Here is an 18,980-nt window from a genome sequence, read left to right on the forward strand (position 1 = left end):
CGTAACTCCGATGGGATAATGCTGATGCTCACACAATGCTACTCTGGCCCCATGACTTCCATGCTATGATGCAGATTTGATGATCTAAAAGGCCGTTTCTCGTCTCTGACATCCCTGATCCTCTGACATTTAAACAAAAGGCAATCATCCCACGGCTGCAGTTATGAAGAACTGGAAGCTCGCCACTCACAATATTACCCTCATCTTTCCACTGACGCCGTGAAGCTGCCTGCGTGCTTCAAAGGAGCATCCAGGCAGGATAACTCCATAGCGTTGATCAGCAAATACTGAGCTACAGCTTCAGTTTAAGGCTAAAACAAGAATGGCAGTTGCTTAAGCTAAAGCTTGTGGCTGATAATCATTAGAGCTGACTGCAGAGTGTTAGGAAATACTCTCTTCTGCTTTTGCCATTACTGCCCGGATGCCCACTGAGTTCCCAGTGGTACCGAGGGTGAGATGGTGGAGATGGACTCCATAGATCCAGTTCCTCATGCAGTGCATGGGGATTCATGTGCAGAACATCCAGTAATGAGCTCTGAGCCTGTCTGTGCTGCTTAGGGACAGGGTTTAGAGGTGAGGTCGGCAGTGCTGGGTTAATGGTTGGACTCAATGACCTTAAAGGTGTTTTCTAACCAAAACAACCCTATGACTCTGTGATTCCATAACTGTTCTCTCTCCCTGGAGTACTCCCCTCCCTTATCCCAAGAGAGCTGCTATGCCAGTGATGACTTCTGTTCTGGATTTTAACTTGTTAAAAAGGAGAACAAAAGACATCACAGGTCACTTACACAAAGGAAGGAATATATTGTCTTCATCAAGCAATCAAGAACAATGAGAAAGGTCATAAAAACATAGAGAAGGCCAACACTTCAGCTGGTGGAAGTAACCGAGCTCCACTGGTGACACTGCTTCATAAACTTTAACAGCACGATGCAGCTCTACCCCATCTGAAGCTGCAATTTCCCAGTGAACAATTTGTGACTACAAAAAAGACAGAAAACAAATCCCAAAGTCCAGCCAGATCCTGCAGATACATTACTTTCAATGCATGCTTCTCTCTGATTTATTCCCCAGCCTCCAGCTGATGAAATACTCCTTTACAATATGTTCTTATTTTCCCCTTTATTGCACACCGGTTGCAAAGCACTGCAAAGCTCCAAGGACTAATGAGGCTGCCGGCTAGATTTCTGTATTAAACTGTTCCCTGAGTCCTACATCATTAAACTGACAACCCCAGACGGCACAGACCAAATGCCATTCACCTCACCCCCTACAGGGAGGTCCTATACAACCTGCATATGGATTGCAAAAGGCAAATGACTGGTGTTCTGTTGGCACCCGAGCCAGCATGAAGATGTTGATGGCCCCTCTTCCCTGCCCTGATCTTTCTATATGGGATCCCTTGGGCTCAGCACTGGAGCACACAGCAAAGGGTGCCATCAATGTCCTCACTGCTGGTTATCAAGGCTTGGCATGCCTGTTCACTGAAAGCCAGCTCTTGAGGCATTTAGTGCTACAAAGCCTTCCCACTCCCTTTCTCCACCTCCTCTGCTGAGGGCTTTCCATGTGTAAGAGCTAAGATACGAAGACTTGAGAAGTTGGCTCTGGATGCGTGGAGAATTCTTGTCTCCAGGACTGTCAGCAGTAACATGCACTCATTATTATTTTGATGTTGGCTATTTTTCCAAGGCAAATTACTGCTTTCAAAGCTGAACTAAAAGAGTTCTTCCCTGGGATGAATTTGTCCCCTTTTATTTATTGCATAACCAGCCCTCGAAAAAGGCTCAGAAGGGTTGAGTGTGAGGCAGCCTTGTGCCGCTTACACGCATGGGATATTCTCTTTCTATTAGTCACTGAACAGATGTGCCTTGTCATATGATGCATGAAGTAGCACTGGGAAGAAACAATTAACTCATCCTTCTGAACTGAAGAAGTTCCATGAGCAGTTGCTCACCCAGGCATCAGATCTACCTTCAGCATGAAGAACACAAAGGAAAGAGAGAACCAATGAACCCGACGTCCCTCCCAAGCAAGGCACCAGTTGGGTATCACTTGGAAACCCTTGGAAAGCAGGCTAGAGCATTTCTTGTCCTGATAAGGTTATTCTGGTGGTAGTTATTGCAGTCCCTTTTTCCAGTCTTGGCAATCATTTTAGGAGATAAGAAGTTAAATTTAGGTGTTTCTTTCCCCTGGGTGGTGACAACACAGAGGAAAGTTGAAAGAGAAGGAGTAAAAGCAGAGCACTGCAGTTTTACAGCACTTAACTTGCTATTGTCTAGCTTAGTAGAGTGATAGAAGCATCAAACCCCATGTTTTGTAGACCTGATGAAAGCTGTACATTGCAAAAGCCATTTGCTGACAGTGCTTTAAGCTGCATCTTCACATTACCTTTCAGAGCATGCATGATGGATATCGTCCTGGTGGTTTAGTTCACAATGTGGGATCCCTCCAGCTTCCTTCAGGCTGAACGTTCACAGAGATGGTTGTGATTCCTGGCAGAAATGAAAATGAGAAACAGTTCCAGTTTGTCTGGTGAGGCTGTTCAACTCCACAATGCAAACCAAGGCAAAACTGTCTATTCACACATAGCACCATTGAATGGGAACACCAGGGTCTTGCCCTGGTGGAAAAGCATTGGTGCTACTGTTAAAAGCTGAACAGTTGAAAAGCCAAGTCCATCTCCACTGCTGGAAAAACACAGGAGCTTCAGTAAATGCAATACAAGCCTGAAGAGGTCTACAGAGCGCTGGTTCTGACACCAGCATCTAGAGCATTGGTGGAAGCCACAGTTTTAGTTATTACTTAGAATTACAAGGGTGGAGGTGTTTGGGAGCAGCAACAAGCACATGTGGCAACTTATTCACAGCTACCTGGCGCTCGGATAACACTGGCACAGGGTGCCCAGAGAAGCTGTGGCTGCCCCATCCCTGGCAGTGCTCAAGGCCAGGTTGGACACAGGGGCTTGGAGCAAGCTGCTCCAGTGGAAGGGGTTGGGGTTGGAGCTGGAGGAGCTTTAAGCTCCCTTCATCCCAACCCATTCCAGATTCTATTATTTATCAGATGCAGGTTAACTGGAAAACAGGAAGGGAGCAGCACACCTTCCAAGAGGAGCTTGGCGTTGACTCCGCAGGTCACAATGTCCATAAGATTGGAGGAATCCTCTCTCCATGTCTCACTTAAATGTGCCTCCTCACAAACCCAAAGGCCTTTCTCATTAAGCCACAACTTGTTAAAAAACGTGCAATGGTTCCTATTATGTGTAAAATCCTAGTAAGTGTCTTTTGCTGGAGGTCTTTCAGTTATCTGCTTCTCTCCAATGGACAACCATGCCCTGCTTGCGAGGCAGCATCCTTTCCTTTTGCAGAATCCAGGCTACTGTGGATTTCCATTTGATAATTACAGATTCATATAACAGCCTGCCTGGGACAGTCTGCGTTTACCAAGTCCCCTTCAGGTTTAAAACTTAGGCAGTTTGGCTTTCAGCACATATGCAAACCTAATGGAGAACATTTTCAATACATTTCTGGTTTCAAATCTGAATTTTAATTCTTTGTCTGAAAAAAAAACGCAATTTCTGAATTTTCTCTTTTCAGTTTTCCAAACTGAACATAAATTTCCCTTTTTCTCCCTCCCCAGAACTGCAGTACTGAAGAAATGTTAATTTTCACTACATTTCCTTTAAAATCAAAGCAAGATACTTTAAAATGCCCCAAACACAATGTTCCGAGTGCCCCGGTGTCGGTCCTATCACATGTAACTCCAGATTCATGAAAGCTCATCTATTTATTCCAAACAAGCGCTTCAGTCAGGACAATTATAGTCAGAGCAGCCATCTCCTTATCAGCTGGAGGTGAAAATACACCTTTAATAGATTTTAACTTAATAACCCCCAAATCATAGCTGAGCTTTTCTGCTGGCCTAAGTCACCATCACATCATCAGTCCTATGGGGAGAATTCATTCCAGATTCCCTTAATTACCTTTTTCTGCCTTCTTGCTCGTCCAGTAATGATGCCCCAGTCCCATCTGTCTGGTGCAGTAGCACGACAGAACCACGGCTGTTCTGTATCACTGCAGACATTACACTCCATCCTTTGCACAGGACACAGATAACGCACTGGTCTTGTTTCTCATTGGAAGGCGGATGGTTGGTGTAATTTAAGACTGCATTTATACACGAGACATTAAACCCCACTGCAGATAGCCGGATGCTGCTGTTGAGAATTACCAGGTGTATAAGGACTGCAGAGCCACGGAGTTGCCTGGAGCAAGAACCACTGATGAGGAACTCGTGTGGGGACCGTCTGCTCGCAAGAGGCGCAGAGGCGTAAGCCGGGATGCATAAAGCAGTCGGCCCCATTGAAATGACCCTCACAGCACAGTAAACCCGAGGTTATTCAGTGTTCAGAGGCAATGCAACCCCCTCAAAGTTCTGGGAACAGTCCCACCCCTGTCCCTCAAGGGGAGATATCAAAGCACACAGCCTAATTCTTCTCCTTGACCTCTCGAGGACCGCTGGCTCAGCAAAACCATCGCCTTTACTAAGTGATGGAAGCCAAGAGGCTGAAGCTTGAAGGCTGCCCGTGCCTGTAAATGCAGCCACAAGAAGAATTTCTCAATGGCAAGACACTAATGGGAATGAGCTGCGTTAATGAGTCTGCAGCTGATTAAGCGTGTGACTTGGTTTCATACTCTCTCCTCTCCCATGTTATACCTATCTCCCGAAGCAGAGTACTCCCTCTATGTAGTTCCATGATCCCTGCTGGGCTGGGCTTTTCGCTTGCCTGGGAACTCGAGGAGGTATTTATAAACAAGAATAAAGTGGAAGAAATGTGTTTTGAATAGCTTGGTGTTCCCTTCCATCGCCATTCCGGAGGTGGTAAATAATGATGTATATATGTTTGTTTATACAGCCCGACTTCAAAGCAGCTCCCACTGCACTTGGCTAAACGTTCCAACAACTGATTTATACTCCCTGGCTTCCCTTGCATTTCTTTGGGAAAGCTCAACCTATTCCTGTGCTTCAGTGGGCACTGAAGCTTTCTTTCCATTGGCACTAATGAGGACCCTGGTTGGTTGTTGTAGATGAGACCCAGAGCAAAATAGATGAAGCCTGAGGACTTGATTCACCGTTAGCACAGCCCATGTTTGTGGTGTCAGGAGTCTTGCCTCTCTGTCTACCATCTTGTGCAGCTCAGAAATAGGGTTCCACAGCCCTCAAGTGACCGGTTGGTGCAGGATTCCTTGGAAAACGAGACGGGAATTTGGGCTGCATCAGAGCAACGTATGGAGGAATCAGGTTCTAAGTTTCCAAGCCTAAAGGTCACCCCTGGGGTGGGCTGTTAGGCCACGACAGCAAATCATTCCCCTTCTTCTTTGTAGGAGCAGATAACTCTGCTCACATGGCTGCACTCATGACTACAAGAGTTGCCTTCATCTCCTCCTTCATTTCTGTTACTCTCTAACCCATCATAGAAAAGGACTCTTTGCATTTCCTAGCCTTGCCCCTATAACTGAACCCCTCAGGCTTGGGATGATCTAGGACCAGACCGGGAGCTTTAGGCTGAGCTGGTGCAAAGCAATTCCCCACTGGGAAAAAGATGGAGAGCAGCCCAGTCCCTTCCCAGCACAGTCTGGCCGGAGAGGGCAGCACAATGCTGCAAGCCTGGCCAAGCTCTGCACCATTAGTCCCTAGGATCCCAGCTCCAAGGCTATTTTAACTGTACACACAAAACCTGGGAGAGCTAACAGAGGGAACGAGGTGACGTTGGGCTGAGTGAAACCCATCCCGCTCGCTTTGCGGATGCTATTCCTTTTAAAAATAGAAAGAGGTCAGAAAACAACAGTCACAGAAGCCTCTTTTCCTCCCATCCCCACTTCTGGTATGAATAAGCGTGCGGCAAGATAAGTGGGCGAAGTATTACAAGATGACGTTTCTGTCGGCCCTGATTATAAACAACAACAGCCATGGAAGAGCTCTTGGTTAATTCTTCCCATTATAAAACCACTTGGTATTTCAAAGGGTTCTGCCAGGGAAATGATTGGCTTAAAGTTCCACTGATGCAGCTACAAATCATCCCGTCTGGAAGCGCTGGTGGGAAGGGGATGCAGGGGAGGGAGAGGAGGATTGTTTACTGGATGTGCTGCACATCCAGCCTGGCCGAGGGCTCCGGCACAGCCGTTTCCATGCTGACACACTGGCCCCTTACATCAGCTGTGAGACACACACTGGGGCAGGGTCCCAGTGGGAGAGAGGATGCAGAACCCAGGCTGTGTTACACCCCTGATCCTCAAGCACTGGTATGTGCAAGCCTGCAGTGGGATCTGGGTGAGTTTGCCGTTCACTGAGGCTGCTGTTTGAGAGAGGAAAACGTGCATTAGCACCAGTAACACCCTGGGAACAGTGAATCCTAAGAGAGGTGAAGGGGTAGGGCCACGTGTGTATTTGCTTTAGGCTTTTATAAAATGCTTATGGTAAAAACCAGCTGGATTGTTGGCTAGAGAGCGGCAGGGACTGAAATGGGCTGGAGATGCCAGCCATTCTCACAACCCACACAGAAACAGGCAAACGGAAAGCAACAGACAATTAACAAAGGATGTAGGTTAAAATGACCCAGAACTGGCTGACCTGCTTTGGAAGACACATGCCTGGTGCTCCACGGCACTCATCCTACTCTTTAATACACTGGGGCCTGTGGAGTCATTAAAATGGACACCAATTTTCTTATCCTGTATCCAGTAATACAAAAGAAGCTTGGCAGAATTCAGGTAACTCCTTGTATCCCTAAAACTTTGGCCCAACAATTCCTCTGTCTGCAATGGAATAGCCCTTTTGATGTGGCCAAGATGGAATTCTTTGTATATTGAATTCAAACCTGCAATGAAGCATTTCGGGACGGAGAAGAGGATGCTCTGCTTGGGAATGCAGGAACTTGAAGCTCGCCAGAAATAAGCTGCCATTTATTTGCATTGGAGGTTCTGAGTCAAAACGGAGCTTTTCCAAGCTCCATGTTTAAACAACAGACAGGCTCTTTGGTCCAGACAGCACAGTGGTTTCTTTTCCTTCCTCCTATTGATAACATATTCTGCATCAAGACTGGGGAATTTAACCAACACTGTCCCATCATCCTAGATGATGCTGTTCTCTGTTGAGCAAGCAATGGGGAAAGTCAGAAAGAACTTGAAGTCTCAGACCAGACTCAGAGACTGAACAAGGATTAAACCCAAGGCTAGCTATAGAAATGGCCCAAGCCTCATCCATTAACTACCATTAGAGCAAATTATGCTCTATGGATGCAATCATTATCTTTGCAGAGGTCCAGAAATGGCTGAAAACACATCCAACTCCTAACACGCAGCCCTTACATCTCCTTCAGTTGCAGAGGGACGGGTGAAGGGCAGAAGAAGTGTAAATAGAAGTTTCAGAGGATTAAATAGGTTCTGCAGGCTTGGAGCCCTGGGAGCTTTCTGCTGGGGTGTCTGGTTTTCATATTCAGGCCAGCTTGGGTTGCATGCCTATAGCTCATTAGCTGTCTTGTGGATCAAGTTAAAAAGCACATTGCTTTCAGAGCAAACTATAAAGTCAGTGATACTGCATGAAAGGAAATAGCTCAAACCGGACCTCTGTCCACGACGTCCTATCTGTAAAGAGAACGGTGCCTTTTGCAGAGCTGAAGCTGAGCAGGGAGGAAGGTCCCTTTAATCCTCAGGCCAGGCGAGTGGGCAAATCATCCGAGAGCACTGTCTGAAGGATGTGAAGGCTCAGCCCTTTCCTGGCCTCAGTCACTGTCCGTTTGAAGCGGTGAGCTCTGCAGGACTGATGAATGCCACGATGTTCCCCTTGGGCTGACCGTGCTTGTGAAGGGCTCACACACTGTCCCGAGCACAAACCACAGACACACACACACGAGGGACCCTGCTGGCCAGAAAAGCTGGCTTTCGCTTAGAACCCTTCTCTGCACTTCAAAGGGAGCTCAGGCCATGAGGTGAGCAGTCAAGGGTCATTGGTTATCCTGGATGACCTCATGCCCACTACTGCATCCTGCTGCACACTCTTGCCCTGAGCAATAAGGAAGAGTTCACCTATAATCAGACTGGATGGGAAAGCAGAAGTACAAGATTCTGTGCCCAAAGGATACCTGTAAGCTTCCACATTCTTCTCCTGCAGCAGGACCCACTGGTTTGCCTTAGGTACATCCATAACATCCATACTTAGGCAGCCCTAAGCACAGAACAACTCTTCATTTTAAATGGTACTGGATTACAGGAGGTTGGTGGCAGGACATGCGTCAAAGCACAGGACTCAGAGGCAAAGCATGGCCATTGTTTGAACATTCAAGGTGGATGCTCCAGCCGGACATTGGATAATCTCCCCCATTTCAGCAGGAACCTTTCAACTACAGTTAATCCATGGTGACTGCAAAGATCAGCAGCTGACAAGTGACACACTACGGACATTCCTTCATTGCTACAGATCAAGAAGGCTCAAGGCAAGAGGGTGACCGGTGGGTTATGCAGGTGAGGAGTCTGAGTTTTCAACTCACATGCACAGAGTAGGTTCAGGCTCCTCGTGTATCCCAGGCAAAAGCGGGCTGTGGGATTTCTACATCCCAGGTGATCTCGTCCCTGAGCTATTATTTCATCTGGAATCCCTCTCAGTTTTTTCCATGAAATATTTCAAAATGCCTCAGTTTCATCCTGTTGTGAAAGAGAAAAAGGTTGAAATCTCCATTCTGCAGAACAGGAAAGCTATTTCCTCCCCAGCTCTATTTCCTGATGCGCCCTGTCTATGCAGATAAGAATCTGGAAGGAGGATCTCAGCACAACAGCTCCAGGTCTGGTTATATTCAGCCAAGTGGCAGGGTTCAGGGGCATTCATACTTCTTCTTCTTCCGTAATTCCAGCTCTCCTAGGGTTAGTTTACAAATCAGGCAGCAATTTCATCACATCCTCCCCGTCAGAGCAAGCGTTGCCCAAGCAGAGCGGCATCTTTCCATCTCTATTGTTACTAAATGAGAGCCTGCGATGGTGGAACTTTGCTGACGCTCTTTGTCAGGGAGGCATGGACCAGAACGGCCTTGAGGGGTCCTCTCTCAAGTGGAGTTGGCTTTGCAGGGCTGGTGGGAGTGAAAGCTTCCCTTGAGAAGGCAGCCCTTGATCTTGCGGGTACAGAAGCACGCAAGTAGCTCTTCCCCTAGAGCCAGCCAGGCAGCGGTTGGGCTGAGACCACTGGCCATGAGACCGAGCACCATGCACAATTGTTTCCTTGTGGTTTTCTGTCTGCTTGCATCCATCTGCCACCCATTGTTGCAGTTAATCTCCCTGGCGTGGAGGCCGCTGCCTTGATTTATGCTCATGAAGTACACAGCGCATTGAATTCACGCTCTGCACTGGAAGCCTGGTCCCAAGGACGATCCCGAACACTTACAGGCCTTACATGACTGAGCCCAAGGTACCCCCAAAAAAGATGCTCAGGGAAAGGCAGGGAGGTATTTGCCACCTATGAGATCCCAAGCCTCCGCTGTTACCATCAGTGTATGTTAGGAATCGCCCCGTTGCTCCGTGTTAATGTCACACAAGTGGTGTGTGCACTTTTGGTTTGGGAGTATTTTTAGCCCCTTGGGCTTTTTTTAGGTCTCAATTAAATGTCACTAAGTAATTAGCTAAGAGATAGAGTCAGCTGTTGGGGCCAGCAAATGAAAAAGCATATGCTGAAGCCTGCACGAATGGAAAGCTTTTTCCTTGGCAGATGCTTTTGAGGGGCCTTTTGTTAACACTCCACTTTTCATTACAGGAGAAGAGCTTTGAAAACATGAATTCATTTTATGATGGATCTTCGCCACCCCTCATTCCACCCTCCTAAGGAAGAAGCACCCGAGTGCATGCAAAAGCAATCACAATAGCGCTCCACTGGAACTGAGATTAACCTTAAGGAAAGGTTTAAAAAGCTCCCGAGCTGAACAACTCCAAACTCGTATTTACAACTTCCCCTCCTCAAAGCCAAAGGAAGTGGGGAATTCTTTAAAAGCCCTCTGACGGAGCAGGGTATTTCAGCTCGCCCTAGGACACACTGCAGGAGGTGATGCTGACCGCGCACTCTTTCAGCCGTGTTTTAATAGCACAGTTGCGTGCAGAAGTGCTTTGCAAAAGGACAACGACTGAAGATGAACCCACTAAAGACAGCGACGTGCATCACACGCTAAGAACACGTCCCTTGAAGATGTTATTAATGACACACACACATTGCTGCAGGTCTCGCCAGTAGGCTGAGGTGATTAATTGCCTTCCAGCACTAACAGTAGTTGGTCAGCTGTTAGCGTGCCTTTAAATCTGTAAGCCCTGTGTAGGTATAACCTCAATATTCAGCTTTACCAAGATGATGATGAATATGCACTGTAAGCATCCAGACTACAGAGGTACCACATGGATTATTGCTTTTTGGTAACTCTGAATAGCATAGCTGTGATACCACCGCTAATGACTGTGGCTGGGGAAGACACAAAGGAGATGCAGCACAGGGGATGCAATCAGGTACCATCAGAGTACCCAATGGTACCACCATCAAGCACCACCCTAAAGCAACAAGTGCCACTGGTCAGTCAGAGCAGACAAAGGACACACCACCAGCCAACCCAGGACCAATTACAGAAGGAAGGAGAAGCCACCGATCCCCAGAGAAGGTCAGGCAGTTCTGGAGAGATTAGGATAGGGATTTAAGATACTGCAGTCTGTGGCGCATTCAGGATTAAGAAATCAGTTCACAGATATACACATGGCCCCATTACAGTGGGAAAAATCTAAATACTCGCATCCTTTTGCAAGTGGGAGTAAATATACTCCACCACCTACAGTGAAGAAAGCAAAGACTGCTAAAATAAACAAGGCAGAGAACATCTCCCAGACTGTCTGCTCCAGCTACATGTCTCTATCCGAAATATCCGCTGTTATTAGCCAAAGCCATTGCAAGCAAGATTGATGTTTTATAGCCACAGTAATAAATGATGACCAAATTTTACTGTCTTTAAGGTCTGTGGTAACTTTTAGTGAGTAGAGGCTACAACTGGGAGTGAGAACAGTGATTTTTCTCAGGTACATGGTGACTCACCCATCTGTACCAGTAGCTGCAGCAACACTGCATTCTCATAGCTTGGGAAGAACATACCTGATGTATCTTCAGTTGCTGCATCCATTAATGATGGAGAAGACGTGGACTGACACTCAGGTAGTAATCCAGCCACAGGAGCAGTGATGGTCAAACGGTGGTGCTTCCTTCACATGGCTCCAATTAAAGAACTGCTCGAGCTGAAGGCTGGTTACAGATGTGCTTCCAGTACAGCTCGGGTGCTCAGCTGGTTTATGAGCAAGGAGCAAAGGGGGGGAGAAGGAGCACTGCCCTTGTGCCAAGCTGGCCATTCAGTAGCAGCAATGCAGGGAGTTGACACATCCATATGTGAAGTAGGAATACTCATGGACAGGCAGAGGAAAGACCCACACCACTGCTCCAAGGCAAGCTGTTGCTGCTCATAAATCACAGCCTCGAGCTACTGCTTGGAGCAAGCAGGACTTCTGAATCTTGGACCATGAAAAACTCTTTTAATTTAAGATACTAAGCCAAAACACTCCAGCATCAATGATGCTCTATCCCACTCAAGCCTGAAGAGTCAACATCTGTTCACAGGCTGATTTATCCCCTGAGTATACTGCTAGTTTTAGGGAAATCAATGCTGTGGCTGTCTGGAGAGCAGAACATACACAGTGTGTCACGGGAATATTGCTTAATTCAAGCTAATGCATGGAGCTGGTGGTTTTGAGTGTTAACACGGTGTTAAACGGTGGGGTCATGCTGCCCAAAATACATCTCAGTAGAGCACCAAGATCCTACATAGATCCACTTCACTCTATGCCATTACAACAGAAGGAGTGTGTTCAAGTTACAGCTATCAAGACGACCACAACGTGGTCAGTGGATAAACTGAGGAGGAAAAGGCAATTCTGACTTCATTGTGATCTCACTCAACCCTTTCAAATGACAGGGAAAGCAAGGCACGGATTTGATCTCGGCCACAGCGATCAAAACTGATCTCACACTTTGGACCTTGAGCCCTTTTGAAGGCACAACAGAAACAGATTACTTCCCACAGACTTCAGCCTTCCGGGGCAATAGGGCTTTGAAGGAGAATCCGATTCCATCATTAGAGCTGGTTCTAATGACAGCGTGGGACCACGCATTGTAACACCTTCCTTGAAACCTCTGCTTTTTGGAAGAGGGAGGACGAACACTTCCTTACATGGCCTCCTGTGCAAACACATCAGCCAGGCTTTTAACCCCCCAGATCTGGCATAACTGTAAGACTGCGTTAGGTAACTGCTGTTCACAGCCAGAGACAGACACCTTGTGAGCACAAAGCGGTTTGGTAAGTGCTGATTTGAAGGGTGCTGGGATTCAGCTGCTTTCCCCAGAATACTTCCAACGGGAACGGTGCAAGCTTCCACACCCCCTCCGTTTCAGGAGAGGAAATCTATGTATCCTCATCTCGCATGAAGGAAGGTGGATGCACACAGATATTAACAGCAGTTACCACTTGGCCATCAACACGAACTTCAGTTTATGTTAAGGAACATTAATCTATTTCCTCAGATGCCTGCATGTAGTGATTTCCTGGCACCTTACATACACATTTACCGTAAATCTGTGCCTGCTCTAGCCCTAATCTAAACCTGATGGGCAGCGTTATTTTGAGTTTAACCTTGGTATTTTGCTAACAGGAATCCAAATGAAAGGGGGAAAAGAGGGAGAGGCCAAAAGAACAGCCTGGTGGCAAATCAAAGCACAGAGCTCACTATGACCCCTGCAATGGGACATACACACAGGTAATGGATCTTTAGTTGCCTGGGTTCTAATGCCAGAGCAGTGACGTTTTTTGACCCTCCCACATGGCAGATAGGGATCACCAAGGTAGGTATTTAAAGCTAACTGCATTTGCTTTATCTAGATGTTAAATCTGCTTCTAGAGTACTATTATTCCATGTATTTCCTTCCACCCAGACACTTCATTTGCTGCTTTGCTTCCAGTTCCAGCACAGCAGTGTCCGAGTTCATCGTGCTTCCACGGGAGAAGCCGCCAGCAGCAAATCCATACCCTAGGAATAACAACACTAATTCCAGTATCAGGCCAGGATATACATGCAGTCATAACCTCATGGGATCATTACTCTTTTTCCCCTTGTCTTGCTCCGCATGGGACTAATGGATTTCCACCCCCCTATTGCTTTCTGTCTTCTGGGCTCATTCACCCCAGTGTAACAGGATTCAAATGCACTTCCCCATTATTCACTTGGTGCTGGTTTATAGAGCCAGGCACATCCTTGCACATTCTCTCCTAGCCTCCCTTTTTAAACACCTGCAAACAACCACAAGAATGCTCTGCTGTGCAATAGGGCTTTAAACAGACATGGGTACGTTAACTAGGTGATAGTGACCCCGCTATGAGTCAAAGCTACAGCACAAATCACACCAGTCACACCCAAACCCAAGGGAAATGCAAAGTTTGAACCTCCACCTGCCTAACTGCAGCTGGTCCTTCTCTGTGCACAGTGTGGGACTAGAGACCTGCCCGGGGCCCTTCTCACCTGAGCTACTCGGTGATGCTCAGCTGAGGATGCCCTGGACCACTTGATAACCTGTGAATGGTAAAATAACTCAGTTTGGTCTCGCATGAGCATCCCCTGCTCACCAGCATCCCACCCCCAAACTTCACCAAAAACCCCAAAACAAACATTTTTTCCCTTCATTTAAAATGTCTCTCTTTTTTTTTTCCAAGGGAAATCTAATAAAAACCATGTTTTGTTGACTGATCTGAGTAAACAATGGAGATTCTTGTGTGAAAGTCAATTTTGTCTGGCTTCTAGGAATTCCACAGGGATAAAATTAGAAAGACCTATATGCAGCCTAGGACTCGTACATAGTGAAGCCGGTAACAGCCTTCATAGAACTGGAACCACAGCAATCCCCTAGGGCTTTTCTTCCTCCAGGACCCACAGGTTGCATCACAGATCTCATTTCTGAAGCTGGAAACACTTAGATGGTTGTAAGAGCAATACCTGAGTGGCAGCCCCAGTGCTGATGGAGCCTGCGTGGCCACGGCTGTGTGCATAATTCACTCCGCTGTAAGAACAGCTTTGGCTGTACAAACACAGTGAACAGCTTACCCAGCCACTGCTCCTGATTGTGACTGACATTAACACTGTGCAGTCAGAAGCTGGGCAAACTACTTTACTCTGCTTTTTCAGGGCATCAGCTCCACTGAAAGAGTGGAGGACTGCTGCAATGAAGGACAGTTATAACACTATGAAGCCAGAGTCATACTCTGAGCATTTCCCAGCCTTTTCCCCCTTTTACTTTGGATTCTGCCTGTTTCCTTTGTTCTTTTTCCCCCTTTCCTACTGTCTGTACAGGATATCCCTTTCCATCTTCCTCTCTGTCACTTCCTTAACAAACCTCCATCACCTGCATTTTCCAGACTGTTGGTTTACATGAGACCCAATGGCCTGGTTTTCAGCTGGTGTAAATCTGGCTTTGCTGGTTTTGCTGCAGTGAGGATGACTTACACGAGCTGATGACCTGTCTGTATATATTTAAATGTATATTTATCCAGCCAACCTGGCCAGGGTGCTTTCAACCTTCCTTATTCATTTGAACCCAGCTGGCTCCTTCAGGTTGGGAATAGCGCTCGTCTCCCTTCTGTGCTGTGCCTCTTGCAGATGAGCCAGTTGGAAAGTGCATCATCCTCTGGGCAGAGAGATTACACTCCAAGGTTATATACTGCAGGATGGGTGAGTTGCTGAAGGCTTCAGAGTGCAGGATCGGACCAGTTAACAACATAAAGTATCACAGAGGCTTGGTTGTTAAAGCACAGCAAGAATATCTGCCTGTGAGAGCAGTGCTGGACAGAGACACAGGAATAAGCTTTTGCATCTGTTTCAGCTCCACAGATAGGGGCAGGGATGAGGTAGCCACATGCAGAAGTTTCTAACGAATGCTTTGAAGCTCCAGCTCTGAATTCTCTTCTCCTTCCTTAATTCTCCACCTGGGAAATCACTGCAGCTCACTGCAAATCTCGGCAAAGGATTTGTCCCGGATCTAGATCTGATGGTTTTGGCCCTTCTTTGACAAGTAGGAAGAGGGCCCCCTTCCCAGACACGGGACCGCCGCATCCACAAGCCATCAACTCTCTCTTCCCCCGTTAATGTACATCCTCCATCCGCATGCAGGAAGTTTACTGAACACATTCGACCAAAGGAATAACCACAGGAGGTCCCACAACCATCTCCACTCCACTTGTGCCCACTCCCACCTTCAGCAGGACATCTTCCCAGCTCATGGAGTCAGGATTGCCTCTTAACCTCTAAACTGTGTGAATCTAATTAGCCAAGGGATTGCTCCCTCGAATCCCGGAGTCCAGACCACCTCTTTCCAGTCCTTTCCTATCTGATGGAAGTGAATACCACATTACCCTCTGGAGCTCCACAAGTACTCTTCCTTCATGCATTCTGACTGACAGCTCCCTGTGTAACCTACGTTTGAGCTACATCCACATTTTGTTTCCCTATGCCATTTTGCTCCCCCGGTCCATTTCTTCATGCTGAATCCCAATCCCTCCCCATCCTCTGGGAAGAATGCATTTTTTGCAATACCTATGTTGTAACCTTCTAGAGCACATGCTTCCAATTTGAGCATTATTTTCCACAGCTCCTAGCACTTAACCACAGAAGTTCTTCATTTATTTCCCTTTTTTTTCGTCCATTTAATCCATCCTCTTATTTTATGCTCTGGATCATCTCTGTATCTTACATTATGGCCTCTAGTATAAAAGCTTTTTGTTTAACTACGCACTTCAAACCCATAGAGGAGTATAAAAACTATAGTGGGGGATTTAGATTCCTCTCCTCATTTACTTCCCATTTTTCACTCCTTCCCAATCCCAACTTCTAAAGCAGAAGAGAAACTTCTTAAGAGCTCTACCAGTTTCAAACCAGCATCTGAAGGGGAAAAAACATCCCAGTGACTTTGGCTAATCTTCCCTGCGCTCCAAGGCGTTGGGAATGGGAACGCTTTGTCCTTGTCAGTCGCCTCTATTAGCAGGTGTAGCTTAGGAGTGGGCAGCATATGATGGGATGCATTACCCTGACCCTAGCAAATGACAGCGCATCTTGAGACACAAGAGAGAGAACCCGTGAACAGCTGAGCTTCCCAAGAGCATCCTACCCCTCTCCACACATGAAAGCATCCCCAGGTCTGAAGCGTGTTTGCAGCAGCTCTGCCAGCCCCATGAATGCTGCCACTGAGATTCAGCCACTTGCTTTCCTGTTGCAACTGAAACCCAAATCTCTTCTTCAGCTGCGACCGGTTTAGGGCCAATTCTTGAGCTAGTGAAGACTACGGGCAGTCTGCCATTGAGCAAAAGTTGGCTTCAACGTTCTCTACCATCCATACAGCTTCCACTGGGGATATTAAATGAGGAATTAGCAGTTTATGTGAAAGGTGAGCCAGGTGCTCTCCCTGTGCGGCATTAAAGGGGATGGGGCAGCTTAGAAGCAAGCACAGGGTTTTACTTCAGCTGTCCCAAAGCTATCTCTACCTGTAGCAAACAATGGAGCAATTCCTACCCCCTTCGTGCAAGGGTTTACGATGAGGGCCAAAGCAGGGAAGCAGCTTTGGCTGGGGAATGCTTCACGTGGTGCTGTGTGGTGCCCGGGAAGCACAGAGCAGCCGTATGAGAGCGCACAAGACCCCAGTTCACTGCACTAAAGTACCTAAAGGAAGCTGGGGCTGCCCCATCCCTGGCAGCGTTCAAGGCCAGGCTGGACACAGGGGCTTGGAGCTGGATGAGCTTTAAGCTCCCTTCCAACACAACCCAGTCTGTGACTGTATGATCCTATGATCCGTGCCTGGACCACTCCTACAGCTCATCCACTGGGAGAGTACCCAGTCCCAAAGCAAAGAGGGGACTGAGCCCATGCACTGCTCCAGCCCATGGAAGATTGCAGTTTCAGAGCTGCAACAGAGCAGTTATTTCAGGCTGGGCCACACCTTGGCTAAACAGCCTGTGTGTCTACAGCGTGCCTCCCAACCCGACATGTCTTGTGGGACCGTGGCTCTACAGAGTTAGAACACAATGAATCTTGGTCATATTTATGCCTGCGGGGGACAGGACGTTCTCGTTTCCATACCCAGCAGTGCAAGTGTTGGCTTTTTCTTGGGGAGGGGTAACAAAAATAAGGCAAAGCAACCCCAGAACAATAAAGCAAATGAACTGGAGCATACTTCAGCCAGCTTCAAACAACAAACATGACCCCATTCGGATGAACACGATTCCCTCTCCAAGTTTGCAAGTATTTCCCTGCTATGTAAATCATAACAAGATGGAGACTCCTGGACCTGTAGACGTGCAATGAGACCCGCATCCAGCTACGCCATCACTGAAGATAAGAGCTCGGCACTGGCCCTTGCTGAGGGAGCTGTACATAACCAGCCTGCTATAAGGGGCATGGGCCTGAAGGCACCATTTGCCTGCTACAAAAGAGCTGCCTGGACAAATCAATGAGCAGCCTGGCCAAAAGGTTCCCAGATCCCTCCTCCTCTTACACAAGCTCTTTCTTTTCAAGCTTGTCCCTTTATCTGTTGTCATAGTAAAGACCCAAAGTTACCAGCTGAGTCAGACAGCTTATTAATAACAAGTGAAGGACAGCACAGCACAGATTTCATTAGGCAGACTCCACTGAGCAAACAGGGGAAAATGCCAGCGTCCCCGAGGGCTTATTCAGACCATGCTGGAGAATGCAGCATCCCCCTCCACCGCCACAGGCAAGCTCGGCTCAAACCAGAGCAACGTTTGCCTGCAGTGAGCACCGGAATGGACCCTGGTGTAGATGTCCCCAGGCTAGAAAGTACCTGGGGACCAACCCTAACCGGTCCTTTTGTGGCATCAAACACAGCACAGAAGAGCTTTGTATAGGGAGATGCTACCTGAGAGCAAAATAAATGCTTACACTGACTTAGGATAAGAAAGATGTCCAACCAAACCATGCAGAAGTCTTCCTCACAGGCAGAGGGGAGGGTGTCAAGTCAGCCACAAGAGATTTACTAAACAGTTACTCCAGGTTAAGGTTGCAAACAGTATAAAGTGTACCCAGTGGGACCTGAGCATGTTGGAATGTCAGTCCCTCCTTGAGATGCTCCAAAGGACCTGCATTATATCCTAAACCCCACTGTCTTAACCCCAGAGGGACTGTTACAAAGACCAGTGGAAGAGTGCTGGTGTCAGACTGGCATATGAACAGTGGAGAAGCAGCTCCAAGGCAAAGCCACCACTGACATGACCCTGACAAGAGCTCCTGGCTGATGATGCTCTGTGGGGTTGCGATGGCTGCGGACAGGACGGGGCCTTGCAGACTGAAGGTACATCATCTACAGCAGGTCAGCACGGGGAAAGAGAGCCAGCATGGGCCACCACTGAAGTGGTACCACGTAGTTCATGGCCTTTCCTATGAAGCCACCTACTGCCACCAGAGAGAACTGTGGTTGAGGCAGCTGCAGCTACAGGGTCCTGCTTGGAAGCTTCAGCTTCCAGCTTGGGGCTGCTGTGCGGGTCTCTGCTATCTTGTCAAAGATGGCCCATCGGCAACCAAGAGCTAAGCCAACACTTCTGTGCCCTGCAGCTCTCACAATCAACCACTGTGAACAGTGAAGTGACTTCATCCCGTCTTGGCCCTGTTGCCACCAGAATCCATCCTGCCACTGGCACAGAACTTGGGGGTGGAGGAGAATCGTGCCCTGTCCAACCTGGCCTTGAACACTGCCAGGGATGGGGCAGCCCCAGCTCCCCATGGCACCCTGTGCAGTGTCTCCAGGACTGATCTGGCACTGTTCTGTCAGGGATTTGATCTTTGGATACAGTGCATTAGATGGATTAGAGCAACGAC

The 18,980-nt window shown here is 47.6% G+C and overlaps 1 long non-coding RNA gene across 3 annotated transcripts in view; it reads right to left on the minus strand.

The window, feature by feature from the left end:
• Positions 1 to 396: 396 nt before the first annotated feature.
• LOC134162783 (uncharacterized) overlaps positions 397 to 18,980 on the minus strand; it is a 36,109-nt gene continuing 17,525 nt past the window's right edge. Inside the window, exons 1-3 of one of the 3 annotated variants that reach the window (XR_009964446.1) lie at positions 3,099 to 3,220; positions 2,389 to 2,492; positions 397 to 981 (exon numbers count right to left, since the gene is read on the minus strand). This is a non-coding gene — a long non-coding RNA (uncharacterized LOC134162783). Of the gene's footprint in view, positions 1,968 to 2,388; positions 2,493 to 3,098; positions 3,221 to 18,980 lie in introns of those variants that run through there. The other 2 variants (XR_009964445.1, XR_009964447.1) reach the window with 2 other exon arrangements.

The sequence above is a fragment of the Pezoporus occidentalis genome, unplaced genomic scaffold, assembly GCF_034315485.1.
Source record: "Pezoporus occidentalis ecotype Australia unplaced genomic scaffold, CSIRO_AGI_Poc_V1 ctg191, whole genome shotgun sequence".
NCBI classification, from domain to species: domain Eukaryota; kingdom Metazoa; phylum Chordata; class Aves; order Psittaciformes; family Psittacidae; genus Pezoporus; species Pezoporus occidentalis.